This window comes from Tachyglossus aculeatus, chromosome 16 (genome assembly GCF_015852505.1).
Source record: "Tachyglossus aculeatus isolate mTacAcu1 chromosome 16, mTacAcu1.pri, whole genome shotgun sequence".
Classification (NCBI taxonomy): domain Eukaryota; kingdom Metazoa; phylum Chordata; class Mammalia; order Monotremata; family Tachyglossidae; genus Tachyglossus; species Tachyglossus aculeatus.
In genome coordinates this window covers 16,533,166-16,550,138 of record NC_052081.1, presented here as the reverse complement: position 1 = coordinate 16,550,138, position 16,973 = coordinate 16,533,166, and the positions used below count along the sequence as shown (strand labels likewise).

General features: G+C 42.7%; 1 protein-coding gene and 1 non-coding gene across 2 annotated transcripts in view; both read left to right on the top strand.

Moving 5' to 3' along the window:
• The window catches only part of BRINP3 (BMP/retinoic acid inducible neural specific 3), a 441,851-nt gene that overhangs the window by 176,552 nt on the left and 248,326 nt on the right, over positions 1–16,973 (top strand). The window lies entirely within an intron of this gene.
• LOC119938879 lies at positions 9,228–9,365 on the top strand. Its single transcript, XR_005454574.1, has one exon. It is a non-coding gene; the product is annotated as a small nucleolar RNA SNORA7 (small nucleolar RNA).

The following is a 16,973-nucleotide window of genomic DNA, read 5'->3' as shown; positions in this document are numbered from 1 at the left end:
AGGAGGCTGAGGCTCCAATATGAAGTCCTGTTATTGGAAGATCTGTGGTGGACTGACATGAAATAAGGATACAATATAACCAGACACCTTCCCGGCCTGTAAGGAAACTGAAACAACTGTCTTACACTGCTACTTCTTCTGCTCACTCTGAATTCTCCAGTCATCCCAAGATTGATCTGTTTTCCTGGGGACCTATGGACCAAATTAAACTCCCCTCTTCTTGGGGGTTCCCCTTGATCTGCATTCCCTTTACACTTCTGTTTTTCTTTCTGCTTCTCCCTTAATATTTACATTTGCAGATTCGCTAATCCCTCAACCAACTAGTGATATTTATTGAGTTTTACTGTTTGCAAAGCACTATAACTCCACAACAAGCTTTGCCCCTTATCTTAATTACCTCATTTTCCAAGAATTGACCCCACACCTACAGTGTGGTTGGTCAAAAAAAGCATGGGCCTGTGAGTTATAAAACCTGGGTTCCAAACCTGGCTCTGGCGCTTGCTTGATGCATGATACTGGGGCAAGTCACACCTTCTCTGTGTCTCATTTTCCACATCTATAAAGTGGGGCTAAAATACCTGTTCTTCCTCCCCTTTAAAATGTGAGCCCAATGTGGGACAAATCCTGCCTAATCTGTTTACATTGTATCAATCCCAGTGCTTAGTACAGTGTTTGGCTCCTATTTAGTGCTTAACCATTATTACTATTACATTCCAGTTATTTTCCACTGATATTGTGAAAGGAACACTCTTCTTCCTATTGAGGGAAGAAAACAATTACCTCAATAATGATTTTTAAAAGAGGCACTTATACGATAGTGGCCTAATAGAAAAGGCACAGGTGTGAAATTAAGGAGATCTGGGTTCTAGTCCCATTCATTTATTCATTCATTCAATCTTATTTATTGAGCTCTTACTGTGTGCAAAGCACTGTACTCCCAGCTCTGTCACTGGTCTGCTGTGTGACCATGGGCAAGTTACTTGACCTCTCTGGGTCTTTGTTTCCCCATCTGTAAAACGGGGCAAAAAATTCCTGCTTTCCTGACCTCTCGGGCCCCATGTGGAGCAGGGACTGCAATTATCTTGAGTCTACCCCGATGCTTAGCAGAGTGTTTGGGCATGTAGTATTTGTATTTCATTTTATCTCCTGAAAATTATAATTTAACATTGATCATTATGTTTTCCTTACAACATCCTTTTGAAGCAGCCTGGAGAAACATATTGTTATATTATTTATATTATTAAATGTCAATGGGTGAAAAAACTAAGGCCCAAAGCAGTTAGGTGACCTCTCCAAGGTCACCCAGTACAATCAATTAATCAATTGATATTTATTGAGCTGTTACTATGTGCAGAGCACTTTACTAGCATTTGGGAGTGTACAGTGGCAGAATTAATAGATATGTTCCCTACCCAGAATGAGCCTACAGTCTTGAGGATAACCACAAGCAAAGTAAAGCTTAACAACTCAAGTGTCTTGCAATGGGGAAGGATGTATTAATCACATAACAATCTATTCCACCACATTTGAGAGGATTGGTTCTCACCAACAGCAATGTCATCTTCTGTACAGATAAGTGCAGATCTTATAAGGACAGATCTTCTGTCCACATCATGTTCCCACATACACTCGTTCCCACATACTCATATCTTATCATCTTCCTCTCTTCAGAAGATAAGATTAGATTCAAGGTGATTCATTCATATTTACGTAATTGCTTTTCTCCCATAATAGGAAAACATAACAAAATATATATGAAATTTGATGAAATCAGCAGAGAATTGGAGACACATCCTTATGGTCACAACCCACAGAAAAACGAATAGTATGCAATGAAAAGTAGAGCACAAATGTCCTTTTATTTTAATGGCAGGAAATCAATAAAAATCGTTGCATTTTGTGTCAGGAAATCTACAAAAAGCTATAGGCAGAGTGAGAGAGAAAGAGTTCTTCTGATCTGCCCTAGTATATAGTCTTAAATACTTCACTACTGGACTCTTGAAAATGAATCTTGCCTGCTAACCGTTATCAAGGGACGAAAGGAGCTCTATAAATAAACAAGCAATGCCTACTAATTTTGTTGCTAAACCACCATTTACTAAATAGACTGTACATTACAGTTCAAAATGCCCCATTTCAAAGCCAAGCTAGGCTATTTGAGACTTAGCATTTCATGTACTTCAAAGGAAAAGACGAGATGTGGTATAAAAAGGATTTAGTGGGTTTCTAGGAAAGAGGATGATTGGCTATACACTATCCAGATGTCTCTTTCCAGTCATTTCCTGAAATTGTATTGAGAAAAAGCACTTTCCCATCAATATTGACAGAAACTGCAAAGCTGAGCTCTCTTTACCTCAGAATGAAAAGAAGGGGAGGTGATTAGACAACAGGTGAACATTTCGGAGGCTCAGATATTCATTCAGTCATATTTATTGCGCGCTTACTGTGGGCAGAACACCATACTAAGTGCTTGATATGAAACAGTGAATGCTTACTGTGTGTGATACATCGTAAGCTCATTGTGGGCAGGGAATGTGTCTGTTTATTGTTATATTGTACCTTCTCCTTTGTACAGTCCTTTGCACAAAGGAAGTTCTCAATAAATATGATTGAATTAATGAATATGCTCTGGGATAAATCCAAAAGCCACAGTGTATATAGGCTACTTGATCTAATGTAAGTGGAATAGATCAGACACATAGAACAATAACAATATACTGCAAACAAGAATAAATTTAAAAATAAACAAGCAGAATTAAGAACTACGAAAGTAGGAGATAAACACTACCAGAGGATGACAGTGAGCAAGTAATTCGCCCCTTTTTTCAAATAGTATGTAGTTATGATTCGCCACACCTTTCCTTGTGTTCTAAAAACTGGGAATCAATCAGTGGTATGTAGTGTAGTGGATAGAGTCTGGGCCTGGGTATCAGAAGGACCTGGGTCCTAATCCCGGCACTGCCACTTGCCTGCTGTGTGGCCTTGGGCAAGTTACTTGACTTCTCTGTGCTTCTGTTACCTCGTCTGAATATAGGAATTAAGAGTGTGAGCCCTATGTGGGACAGGGACTGTGTCTGACCTGATTTTCTTGTATCCACCCCAGAGCTTACTACAGTGCCTGCCACATAGTAAGCAATTAACAAATGCTGTAATAATTACTATCATTATTGTACGCTTAGTATGTGCAGAGCACTGCCCTAAGTACTTGCTACAGATTTAGTCCAGAGAAGGATGGTTTCATTCCCACAGGCTTCTCTGCACATCAAGCAGCTCTTAGAACCATCGGACCTTCAGGTTTTTATGGGGGGGCCCCAGACCATGTCCCAGTTTCTTCCCATTTACTGTTTCCCTTGGCAAACTCTTGGAGAGGTCTAGCATGTTTGGTCAGATAATACAAACTGGGCAATTCTCAGTGAATTCAGTGAAACACAGTGTTGGCCCTCTATTAAATTAAATGAGTTTTGGAATAGTTGAATTAGACCCAATACAAAATTACTAGATTCAAATTAGGGTATTTTTATGGCCGTCCTTTGTGTTGTTTCTGGGAAATAAGATGTAATTCTCTCGTTTGCAAATTCTAATTGGAGCTTGCGATTTGGGCCTAATTTTTCCCCAAATTTTCTAACTGTCACTGGGTATATTTCAGTTTTATTGGGCCATTTGGGGTATTTGCATTCACAAAGTTATACTGTCATTAAGGTGATGAGACATAGATGTTTCTGGTAGAGAAGTAAGGATGAGATTTCATGCAAAACCGAAAAAAAAAAAAAAAAACAAGACCCTACAAGTCTACAGTTTTTCCAGAGTGAAAGTTGCATTACCTTAAGAATATTGCTTTTACTAGGTGCTGATGTTCTGATTTCCTTGAGCCATAGAGTTCTTGGTTTAGCCAAAAGGCAAAAGGATCAAAGCCTGCCTTGTTAAAGAGAATAGTTAATCATTTCAAGTCCTCATGGAGAAATGGGACATCTCCGGAATATCTCAAGTTGATGAATGTGAAGGCTTCTTGTGAACAAGGAATGGAAGCAGCCTTTAAAATATTTCAATGGGGATTTATTTAGATCCTGAATCAAAAGGAAAATGAAATTGAGTTGGAACTAGGAGTATAAGTTCATCTGGAAATAATGGAAGGCTCCTGTCTCACTTCTAACAAATCCACCCTTCTAACACAATGGTTGAATAGATAGTGATTTTTACAGATGCCAAGTAGTTTCTGGTGAAAAGGAGAAACTAGTAATGTACCTTTTCCTTCAGAATCAGCAACAAAACCTTTGGTAGGTTCGATTTTATTATTGGCTTTAAAAAGGGAAGCACTGTTGCCTAGGGAAAAGAGCATAGAGGAGCTGGGTTCAAATCCCACTTCCATCACTTCTCTGCTGTATGACTTCGGCCAATTCACTTTACCTCTCATTGTCTCTGTCCTCGTCTGTGAAATGTGGAGTCAGTACGTACTCTCCCTCTCCTTTAGACTGTGAGTCCTCTGTGAGACAGGAACTGTGTCCAATCTTCCATCTACCCCAGAACTTAGTACAGTGCTTGGTACATAGTAAAGGCTTAACAAATACCACCATCATCATTTTAAATCTCAAATATATCTGGTGAAATGTCGATAATAAGTATACCAACACATCAGACAAAGAAGGAAAACCAAATCAAGAGGATTAGCATACCCTCTAATTATAATGATAATGATGGTAATTGTGAAGCGCTTACTATATGCCAAACACTGTTCTAAGCGCGGGGGTAGATACAGGGTAATCAGGATGTCCCACATGGGGCTCACACTTTTAATCCCCATTTTACAGATAAGGTAACTGAGGCCCAGAGAAGTTAAGTGACTTACCCGAGGTCACACATCAGAAAAGTGGCAGAGCTGGGATTAGAACCCACATCCTCTGATTGCCAAACCGGTGCTCTTGCCACTAAACCATGCTGCTAGAGATATACTGAAGGTGACTCCAGCATGCTCTCAAGTTTGAGAGCATCCTGAAGTTCTACAGTACAAATGAGTCAGACTTAAGTGATCAGTGTGTGCAGAACATTGTGCTAAGCACTTAGCAGTGTATAACAGAGTGGGTAGTCACGTTCCCTGCCCACAATGAGTTTACAGTCTAGAGGGGGATACAGATATTGTGCTAAGCACTTAGCAGTGTATAACAGAGTGGGTAGACACATTCTCTGCCCACAATGAGTTTACAGTCTAGAGTCGGATATGGATATTATTATAAATATAAATACTTATGGATACATACATAAGGGTTGTGGGGCTGAGGAAAGGATGAAAATCCAACTGTAAAGATGACACAGTGAGGGGGGAATGGAAATGAGTCAGGGAAGGCCTCTTGAAGGAGAGGGGAACTGAGTGATTGTCTCATCTGTAAAATGGGATTTGAGTCTGTGAACCCCAGGTGGGACAGAGACTGTGTCCAGCCCGATTTGCTTGGATCCACCCGAGTGCTTAGTACAGTGCCTGGCACATAATAAGCACTTAACAAATTCCATAATCATTATTATTATCACTGCTGTAAGGCTGCTGCCCTTGCATCTTCTGGGGATTCTGCTGGAGTGGGATGGCTGGGAAGCAGCGTGGCTCAGTGGAAAGAGCACAGGCTTTGGAGTCAGAGGTCACGGGTTCAAATCCCGGCTCTGCCACTTGTCAGCTGTGTGACTTTGTAACTTCTCTGGGCCTCAGTTACCTCATCTGTAAAGTGGGGATTAAGACTGTGAGCCCCCTGTGGGACAACCTGATCACCTTGTAACCTCCCCAACACTTAGAACAGTGCTTTGCATGTAGTAAGTGCTTAATAAATGCCATTAATATTATTATTATTATGGACTTCCAATCCAATAGAGGTGGAATGAATGGGGGATACTGCCTCTTTTAGCAATCAAAAACCTCTGATGAAAGGTATCCTCAGTATACCTCTGCATTCCCATCAAAACAATTCTGAGTTCATCAGTGAGCCGCGTCCACAGTCTTAATGACAGCCTGAGAGAGAGTATCTCTACCCATTTGTGGTTCAATTCATGAGAAGCAGATTAAATTTATTTTTCCAATAGGAATGTTTTAACCTTGTCACAAAGCTCCCTCTAGATGACCTGGATTTCTAGGAATTTTATGGTCAGCCAAGCATATATTTTAGTTGCTTCCCTGTGATATATTTGGTTCTACACTTGGTATCGTACATACTGACCATATCATGTGAATCTTTTGCTGTCCTAGAATGTAAGCACTGTATAGAGAATGTTTTACTTCTTTGCTTTGGACTTTCAAAGCACCTAGTATAGTCTACCTCATCAAGTGGATGTTCAGTGAATGCTTGTAGTAGTAGCATCCAAGGAGTCCAGGGAGTCAGAATGACGTGGGTTCTAATTCCACGTTCTCCACTTGTCTGTGGTGTGTCTGCAGACGTCACTTAATTTATCTGTGCCTCAGTTACCTCATCTGTAAAATGGGGATTAAGACTGTGAGCCCCATGTGGGACAGGGACTGTGTCCGACCTGATTAGCTTGTATCTACCAAAGCGCTTAGTAAAGAGTCTGGCACATAGAAAGTGCTTAACAAATACCACTATTATTATTATTACTTTTACTACTACAGAGTGACAGAGAATGTGTGTGTGTGTGTGTGTGTGTGTTTGTGTGTGTGTGTGTGTGTGTGTGTGTGTGTATGAATTAGACATAGCTGGAGTAAGCAGTGTGGCTCAGCGGAAAGAGCCCGGGCTTTGGAGTCAGAGGTCATAGGTTCAAATCCTAGTTCCACCACTTGTCAGCTGTGTGATTTTGGGCAGGTCACTCAACTTCTCTGTGCCTCAGTTACCTCATCTGTAAAATGGGGATTAAGACTGTGAGCCCCCTGTGGGACAATCTGATCACCTTGTAACCTCCCCAGCGCTTAGAACAATGCTTTGCGCATAGTAGACTCTTAATAAATGCCATCATTAATTCATTCAATCGTTCATTCAATTATGTTTATTGAGCACTTACTGTGTGCAAGGCACTGTACTAAGCATTTAGTCATCACATTCTGTAATCTCCTTATGGGGAGGAAATGTATGTACCATCTCTATTGCATTGTACTCCCTCAATCACTTATAGTGCTCTGCACACAGTGAATACGCAATAAATACCATCGATTGATCGATTTATTGACCAGAAGGAGGCAAAAGCCATTCAAATCCATTTTCTTTACTGCGTTCTCTCACACTTTTTATTCTTGCATTTTGAAGGCAGTATGTACGGGTTCAGAAATATACACCCTCTCTACACAGTTGCCATAGGACTTCAGCCCAGGGAAGGGGTAGAGGTTTTGGGTGTGGTATGAGAATGTAGGGGAGGGAGGAAATAACGTGGCAGGATACTTGAACCAAAATGTTCCCCAGATATGCTCACACTTCTGTGGCTCCAAGTCCAGTCAGCTTCCCAAGCCACTAACTGAGGCTGTCCCTGTATGAGGGGCAACAAAGTGAAGAAAAGTAACATTTCAGCCATCAAATCTATTCCTTGCTGAGCAAGGAGATTAAATTGTAAAAGCAGGACATTTGCCTCACTGAGAAAAAAAAAATCTTTAGAGCTATCTATATACACACAATTTACATAAAAACAACCGAGCTACAGAAGCTCTCAGTTATCCTTGCTAATGGGGCAAAGGTACGTTATTTAAATCCCCAGACAATCTAAAAGCCCATTTTAGTCATTAATTTCACCTTCCTCCTCCATTACTTCTTTTAATAGTACTACTATAAAGTCACAAAATTGACGGATTTGAGATTAACATGGACACTCTCTTCCCCTTCCCATCTTTTGGCGGAACTACTAATCGGCATGGATAAACCGTTGACTATATAATGGGCCTCTAAATAATCTAGAGTTGGCTGCATCACATTTAGTTGGAAACATTACATATTTTCTCATAATAAATACCAGTGATTTTGACTCTGTAATTAATATTTTGGAAGAGAAAGATGACAAAAGGAAAAGGAGAGAAGCAGAAAGAGAGGGAGACATAGAGAATGAGAGTGTGAGAGAAAAAGAAAGAGAAGCAGTGTGGCCTAGTGGAAAGAGCACAGTTCTGGCTCTGTCACTTGTCTGCTGTGTGACCTTGGGCAACTTAGTTAACTTCTCTGTGCCTCAGTTACCTCATCAGCAAAATAGGGATAAAGAATGTGAGCCCTATGTGAGACAGGGCCTGTTTCCAACTTAATTAGCTTGTATCTACCCTAGCACTTAGTACAGTGCTTGGAACATAGTAAGCATTTATCAAATACCATTAAAAAAAAAAAAAAAAGTGAGAGACAGGCAGAGAGAAACAGAAAGGGAGTGAAGAAGAAAGTTGTAAATCCCTCACTTTGGTAGAAGTGAGAACAAGAGTCCTGCTTTTAAAAAACAATTCAACATTTCATATTTGCACCAATTCAGAGAGCACTTAATTTCTGAATTTGGCTTACTGAATATTCATTTTCACTGTAAACGTAAAACAAAAAGCTAGAAAATATGGCATAGATTTATTCTAGGCTGTAAACCTCAGATCCTGCAGTCATATATGAGTCACACAAGTGAGCATTCTAGGAAGCAGAGCCATATTTACTGGTTTCTGTACACAAGAGTATGAAATTTTGTTTAAGAACAAAAGTGAATGTCAGGAAACCTCACACTAAACTGTCAGTGCATGGAAGCATTATGCAGCATTCTATCAATTCTGATGATCTATCTGATTCAGGAAAGCTTATTTCAGCACTGCAAATAAAAAAAGAGATTTCCTTAAGTCAGGTAAGGTTTAACAGTATTTATGATAATTTACTTACGTAGGTAAGAGAATAGAGTCAATTAAGCCACGACAGTATTTCCCTTTCACACACACTGAGAAAATTACTTCTTTGAAATTGCCTCAATCTATTATAGTGTTACAATGTTTATAATTACAATGGTGATAAGCATGCTGACATTTTCTTTTCCTTTTTAAATCAGAGTATTAATTTAGACCGAAGGCCTGCGTTGTAATTGCGTTGTTGTCATTGGACCTGTGTTACCTTCAGCCTCGGACTGATCTCGTTCCCCAGCCCTGTGGATATTTTAAAACTTTAAGACCGTGAAGCTGGGTCAGGTTTGTAATGGGAAAAATGGCTCCTCTAATAACCTGTCAGTGTTATATGGCCCTGTTCCTGGTTATTGGGAGCTAAATATATCTTGGTTTTTCCTCTGCTCTCTGGTTTGCTTCCCTCTACCCTCCCCTCTGAGGGTCTCACCTGGAGAGTTTCCAGTCCTCTACCAGTCTCGACGACAGGAGGGCGAGTCAAGCAGAGGTCTACCCATTCCATTCCTAGTTTGGGCAGTGGTTAGCGAGTTGAAGGCAATCTGCTACAAGTCAAAACTCCCCTGTGCTGGGCAACAGCAGTATGGAGAGAGTTGAGGGTGGAGACTCAAAATGACTGCGTGACAGGAGGCAATGATAAGCCACTTCCATATTTTTCCCAAGAAAACTCTATGGATGCACTACCAGAACGATTGCAGATGGAGGTGCGACATTCTGGGAGAAATGCGTCCATAGGGGTTGGAAACAACGGCATAAGACAAGACGTGAGCAACTGTAGCTAAAATTGTCTTTCATGTAAAGATAGTTCCCTACTTCATTATTGCATTTTCCCCACACTGACTATTTTCAAGGCTGCTTCTTGGTCGTCCAATCTGCACACAGTAAGCGCTCAATTAATACGATTGATTGATTTGATTAAGGGGCTCAACTCCTCTCTCTATTTCGACCCACCAGATCAGGCTTTCTATTGTAGTGCTCTTAACAGTGTTGCCCCGTCTACATCATTTGATACCAGAGTGGGATTGTGCTACTGGAAAACGTTTACTTGTTATGTTTTGTTGTTGTTATTTTTTTTACGGTATTTGCTAAGTGCTTTCTACGTGCCATGCACTAAGTGCTGGGGTAGATCCAAACTAATCAGGATGGATATAGTCCTTGTCCCATATGGAGCTCACAGTCTTCATCCCCATTTTACACATGAGGCAACTGAGGCACAGATCAATCAATCAATCAATCGTATTTATTGAGCGCTTACTATGTGCAGAGCACTGTACTAAGCGCTTGGGAAGTACAAATTGGCATCACATAGAGACAGTCCCTACCCGATAGTGGGCTCACAGTCTAAAAGGGGGAGACAGAGAACAGAACCAAACATACCAACAAAATAAAATAAGTAGGATAGAAATGTACAAGTAAAATAAATAAATAAATAAGTAAACAGAGTAATAAATATGTACAACCATATATACATATATACAGGTGCTGTGGGGAGGGGAAGGCGGTAAGGCGGGGGGATGGAGAGGGGGACGAGGGGGAGAGGAAAGAAGGGGCTCAATCTGGGAAGGCCTCCTGGAGGAGGTGAGCTCTCAGCAGGGCCTTGAAGGGAGGAAGAGAGCTAGCTTGGCGGATGGGCAGAGGGAGGGCATTCCAGGCCCGGGGGATGACGTGGGCCGGGGGTCGACGGCGGGACAGGCGAGAGCGAGGCACAGTGAGAAGATTAGTGGTGGAGGAGCGGAGGGTGCGGGCTGGGCAGTAGAAGGAGAGAAGGGAGGTGAGGTAGGAGGGGGCGAGGTGATGGAGAGCCTTGAAGCCCAGGGTGAGGAGTTTCTGCCTGATGCGCAGATTGATCGGTAGCCATTGGAGGTTTTTGAGGAGGGGAGTGATATGTCCAGAGCGTTTCTGGACAAAGATAATCCGGGCAGCAGCATGAAGTATGGATTGAAGTGGAGAGAGACACGAGGATGGGAGATCAGAGAGAAGGCTAGTGCAGTAGTCCAGATGGGATAGGATGAGAGCTTGAATTAGCAGGGTAGCGGTTTGGATGGAGAGGAAAGGGCGGATCTTGGCAATGTTGCGGAGCTGAGACCGGCAGGTTTTGGTGACGGCTTGGATGTGAGGGGTGAATGAGAGAGCGGAGTCGAGGATGACACCAAGGTTGCGGGCTTGTGAGACGGGAAGGATGGTAGTGCCGTCAACAGAGATGGGAAAGTCAGGGAGAGGACAAGGTTTGGGAGGGAAGACAAGGAGCTCAGTCTTCGACATGTTGAGCTTTAGGTGGCGGGCGGACATCCAGATGGAGATGTCCCGAAGGCAGGAGGAGATGCGAGCCTGGAGGGAGGGGGGAGAGAGCAGGGCCAGAGATGTAGATCTGGGTGTCATCAGCGTAGAGGTGATAGTTGAAGCCGTGGGAGCGAATGAGGTCACCAAGGGAGTGAGTGTAGATTGAGAACAGAAGGGGACCAAGCACTGAACCTTGGGGAACTCCCACAGTAAGAGGATGGGAGGGGGAGGAGGAGCCTGCAAAAGAGACTGAGAAAGAACGACCGGAGAGATAAGAGGAGAACCAGGAGAGGACGGAGTCTGTGAAGCCAAGGTCAGATAACGTGTTGAGGAGAAGGGGGTGGTCCACAGTGTCAAAGGCAGCTGAGAGGTCGAGGAGGATTAGGACAGAGTATGAGCCGTTGGATTTGGCAAGCAGGAGGTCATTGGTGACCTTTGAGAGCGCAGTTTCCGTGGAATGAAGGGGACGGAAGCCAGACTGGAGGGGGTCGAGGAGAGAGTTGTTGTTGAGGAATTCTAGGCAGCGCGTGTAGACAACTCGTTCAAGGAGTTTGGAAAGGAATGGTAGGAGGGATATGGGACGATAACTAGAAGGTGAGGTGGGGTCAAGAGAGGGTTTTTTTAGGATGGGAGAGACATGGGCATGTTTGAAGGCAGAGGGGAAGGAACCAGTGGAGAGTGAGCGGTTGAAGATGGAAGTTAAGGAGGGGAGAAGGGATGGAGCGAGAGATTTCATAAGATGAGAGGGAATGGGGTCAGAAGCACAGGTGGCCGGAGTAGCACTTGAGAGGAGGGAGGAGAGTTCCTCTGAGGATACCACTGGGAAGGATGGGAGAGTAGCAGAGAATGTTGAGAGCCGGGGGGTTGGAGAAAGGGGGGAAGAGACTTTGGGGAGGTCGGACCTGATGGATTTAATTTTGTTAATGAAGTAGGAGGCCAGATCGTTGGGGGTGAGGGAAGGAGGAGGGGGAGGAACCGGGGGCCTGAGAAGGGAGTTGAATGTACGGAAGAGCTGGCGGGGGGTGATGGGCATGGGTGTCAATAAGGGAGGAGAAATAGTTTTGTCTGGCAGAAGAGAGGGCTGAGTTAAGGCAGGAAAGGATAAACTTGAAGTGAACGAGGTTGGCATGGTGTTTAGACTTTCGCCAGCAGCGTTCGGCAGCTCGAGCATAAGAGCGAAGGAGGCGGACAGTGGCAGTGATCCAGGGCTGTGGGTTAGTGGTGCGAGAGCGGCGAAGGGAAAGGGGGAGCGAGCGAGTCTAGCTGAGTAGAAAGGGTAGAGTTGAGAGCAGTAATCTGATCATCAAGACTGGGTAGAGAGGAGAGGGCGGCGAGGTGGGGTGTGAGGCGTTCCGAAAGATGGGTGGGGTCCAGAGAGCGGAGATCTCTGTGAGGGAGTAATATGGATTTACAGGGGAAAGGAGTGTGAGTGAGGAGGCAGGTGAGAAGATTATGATCAGAGAGAGGGATCACAGAGTTGGTGAGGGTGGACACAGTGCAGCGGTAGGAGATGATGAGGTCGAGGGTATGACCAAGTTGGTGAGTGGGTGAGGTGGGGTGGAGGAAGAGGTTGGCAGCGTCAAGGAGAGATAGAAGGCGGGCGGCAGAGGAGTCGTTAGGGATATCCATGTGGATATTGAAGTCTCCAAGGATCAGAGTGGGCATGGAGAAGGAGAGATAAGATAAGTTCACAGATAAGTTAAGTGACTTGCCCAAGGGCACACAGAAAACAAGCAGCGGAGCCAGGTTTGGAACCCAGGTCCCTTGGACTTCCAGGCCTGTGGTCTATCAACTAGGCCACATTGCTTTTCCAGTGACACACAGTAACAACTGACATGAAATCATTGCCCCCAAATGGCATCACAGTTTTTAGAGTTATACGCATCTCGTTTTCCTGTAATCACTCAATCCATCAATGGTATTCACTGAGCGCTTACTTTGTGCAGAGCACTTTACTAAGCACTTGGGAGAATACAATACAACAGAGCTGGTAGTGGCCCAGAAGGGCTTATAGTCTATCCCCCCGCCTTACCTCCTTCCCCTCCCCACAGCACCTGCGTATATGTTTGTACGTATTTATTACTCTATTTATTTTACTTGTATATATTTATTCTATTTATTTTGTTTTGTTAATATGTTTTGTTTTGTTTTCTGTCTCCCCCTTCTAGACTGTGAGCCCGCTTTATGTAGGGACCGTCTGTATATGTTGCCAACTTGTACTTCCCAAGCACTTAGTACAGTGCTCTGCACACAGTAAGTGCTCAGTAAATACGACTGAATGAATGAATGGTCTAGACGGGGAGATGGACATTAAAATAAATTACAGATATGTACTTGAGTGCTATGGGGCTGAAGATAGGGTGAAGAAAGGATACAAATCTAAGTCCAAGGCAATGCAGAAGGTAGAGGGAGTAGGGGGAATGGGGAATTAATAGGAAAAGGCTTCTGGGCAGACATGTGATTTTAATAAGATTTTGAAAATGGGGAGAGAGATGGTTTGTAAGATATGAATGAGGAGAGATTTACAGGACAGAGACAAGACATGGGCAAGGGATCAGCAACAAAATGAACAAGATCAAGGTACAGTGAGTAGATTGGTGTTAGGGAAGCAAAGTGAATGTGCTGGGTTGTAGGAGGAAATTGGTGAAATAATGTAGGAGGTGGCAAGGTGACTGGGTACTTTAAAGCCAATGAAAAGGAGTTTCTGTATGGCGAGGTGGGAGATGGACAACCACGGGAAGTTCTTTAGGAGCAGGAACCGTGGATTGAATGCTATTTTAGAAAACTGATCCAGGCAGCAGAGTGAAGTATGTCATTAGGCAAAAAAAAATAAAAAATGCTCAACTATAGATTTTGAACCGTCAAATCATCTTTGTGATATGAAAGTTTATTTATCTTTCTGATATGAAGGTGTGTTTTTGAAGGTCTGTCAGTCTATTAGTATAATATCTGTTAAGCTTTGTGCCTTTTCCAATTTGATATAATAGGTTTACAAGTATTGATGGGGTTGAAATAATCCACTTGGAACAGAAGATCAACCATTAAATGTGAGAGAGAGATAATGGAAAAGATCATGGGTTCACCTGACATTTTTAAAGTACCCTGAAGTCAAAACAGAAAAGAAAATTGATAGTTGAAAAAGAGAAACTAGATTGCTTGCAATTTAGAAAGCCACAGTCCAGAAAGTCTTAACGGGATAACCCACGACGTATGTAAAATCGGATTGAAAATCTGAACAAGCTAAACCCCTAATTCTAACAGATATTGATAATATTTTTAGTTTTATTTCTTTTTTTTTTTTTTTTTTGGTATTTGCTAAGTGTTTTACTACGTGTCAAGCACTGCCGAGCACTGGGGTAGATACAAGTAAATTAGGTTCAGCACAGTCCTTGTCCCCCATGAAGCTCACAGTCTAAGTAGGTGGGAGAACAGGAATTTACTTCCCATTTTACAGTTGAGGAAGTTGAGGCAAAGAGAAGTTACGTGACTTGCCCAAGGCCACACAGCAAGCAATTGGCAGAGCCAAGATTAAAAACCAGGTTTGGAACTCCCTTCCCATTCATATTTGATAGACCACCATTCTCCCCATCCTTAAATCCCTTTTAAAATCATATCTCCCCGAATTCTTCCCAGACTCGCCCCTCATTTCCCCACCCAGATTGCTCTCCTGTCTGCATCATTTATTCAGTCATATTTATTGAATGCTTACTGTGTGCAAAGCATTGCACTAAGTGCTTGACAGAACACAGGGTAACAATAAACAGACACATTCCCTGCCCACAACGAGCTTACAGTCACCCATGCACTTAGATCTAGATCTCTTAAACATGCTAAGTACTCATCTCTTCTGCCAGCCCCACGGCAGTCATGTATACATCCCTTATGCTCTGACGCATTTCCTATCTGTAATTTATTTTAACGTCCACGTTCGCAACTAGATTATAAAGCCACTGAGGGCAGGAATCGTTCCTATCTACCAACTCTACTGTATTGCATTCTCCCAAGTGCTTAGCACAGTGTTCTGTATGCAGGAAACACTCAATCATGACATTGATTGCTTAATAATAAGAAGAATGATGATATTTGTTAAGTACTTACTATGTGCAAAGCACTGTTCTAAGCGCTGGGGGGAATACAAGGTGATCAGGTTGTTCCACGTGGGGCTCACAGTCTTAATCCCCATTTTACAGATGAGGGAACTGAGGCACAGAGAAGTTAAGTGACTTGCCCAAAGTCACACAGCTGTCAAGTGGCAGAGCCAGGATTAGAACCCACGATTTCTGACTCCAAGCCCTGGCTCTTTTCACTGAGCCACGCTGCTTCAATAAGTGATAATCAGGTTGGACCCCGTCCCTGACCCATATGGTGCTTAGAACAGTGCCTGACACATTGGACGTGCTTAGCAAATACCATTCAAGAAACAAAATACATATCTATATAGAACTTCCAGTCTAGGAGAAGTGGGGAGAACAGACATTCACCATTTGACAGAAGAGGAAACTGAGGCACAGAGAAGTTAAATGACTTGCCCAAGGTCACCCTGGAGGCACATGACAGAGCTGTAAGGAGAATTCAGGCCTCCTGACTCCAGACCTTTGCTCTTTTCACTCGGTCATGCTTCTCCCTCCCCATAATTTCACTGTACATCTCTGCTGTCATTCCCCAGGAGGCACAGTGGAACAAGAAGCTAGTAGTTTCCATAAATGACAGGAAAAAACAGGTCTACACACGTGAATTCATAGTGTATTCATTCAATCGTATTTATTGAGCCCTTACCATGTGCAAAACACTGTACTAAGTGCTTAGGAGAGTACAGTATAACAACAAACAGACACAGTCCTGTCCACAGTGAGCTTACAGCCTGGAGTCAAGCTCATATCCCTTTAGAATGAAGCCAGCATTAGAAAGTTTAGACCTTGCACATAAGACTCAGGAAAATCAAAGTGTGGGCTGAAATCTCAAGCAGCAATTAAGGAGCAGAAACTCTGAGCCAGAAAGTGGTATTGGAAGAAATGCCCTAGACATCTTCTTACACAGTAGGACTATTTCTTATTGCTTTTGTTACTATTCACACCACTGAGTCCCAATTCTGGAGGAATCACGTGGAACTGGAGTCTCCCATGGTATTTGAAAAGCCCTGTACAACCATCATGTACTCTAAGTGATATATTATGAATCCTGGAAAGTTTCTTCCCCACAAAGCCTAAAAAGGGTGATTGGAAAGATAAGACGCAAGCCAGCTAAGCACTGCTACCCCATGAAGTCAAGCGATAAGGACATTGTGATTGATGGTGTGAAAGGCCACGGTAAAACTGAGCAGAATCAAGACTGACAGAAAACTCCAGGCTTTGCCAGTCAGTAAGTCACATATCGTTATAACCACTGGTGCCATAATACGTTTTAAGAAATACATAACAGATACATCAAAAAAAAAAAAATAAGGTCAAACAAGCTCACAATATTTTGTAAAGAAAAAAAAGAGAGGAATTGGAGAAGAGTTCATGAAAATGTTTTAAAAATTTAAGCTGCCTATCAAGTCAAGGAAAATAATGAAAGAAAATGATTAGTGTTTGGCTTGTGGGAATCATTTTATAGACTCGTCAAAGACTGTAAAGGTTAAGTTCCTCAGATCATTTGATATATGCACTAAAAAGCTGGGCTGGAGATTTTTGAGCCTACTCTTTGAGCATGGTGTGGAGAAACTGTATCACGTTGGCATGATAAATGCAGTTGCCAAATTTTAAAAAAACTGAAACCGGTAATGGAGAAAAATAGAAAGACAGTTACAATCATTTCACAGGAGAAAAAAGCCAGTGCATATATGATGAAAATAGGAATTGTTGGAAAAAAAGAGACGCATATTCTGGGTAAGGGAGGGAAT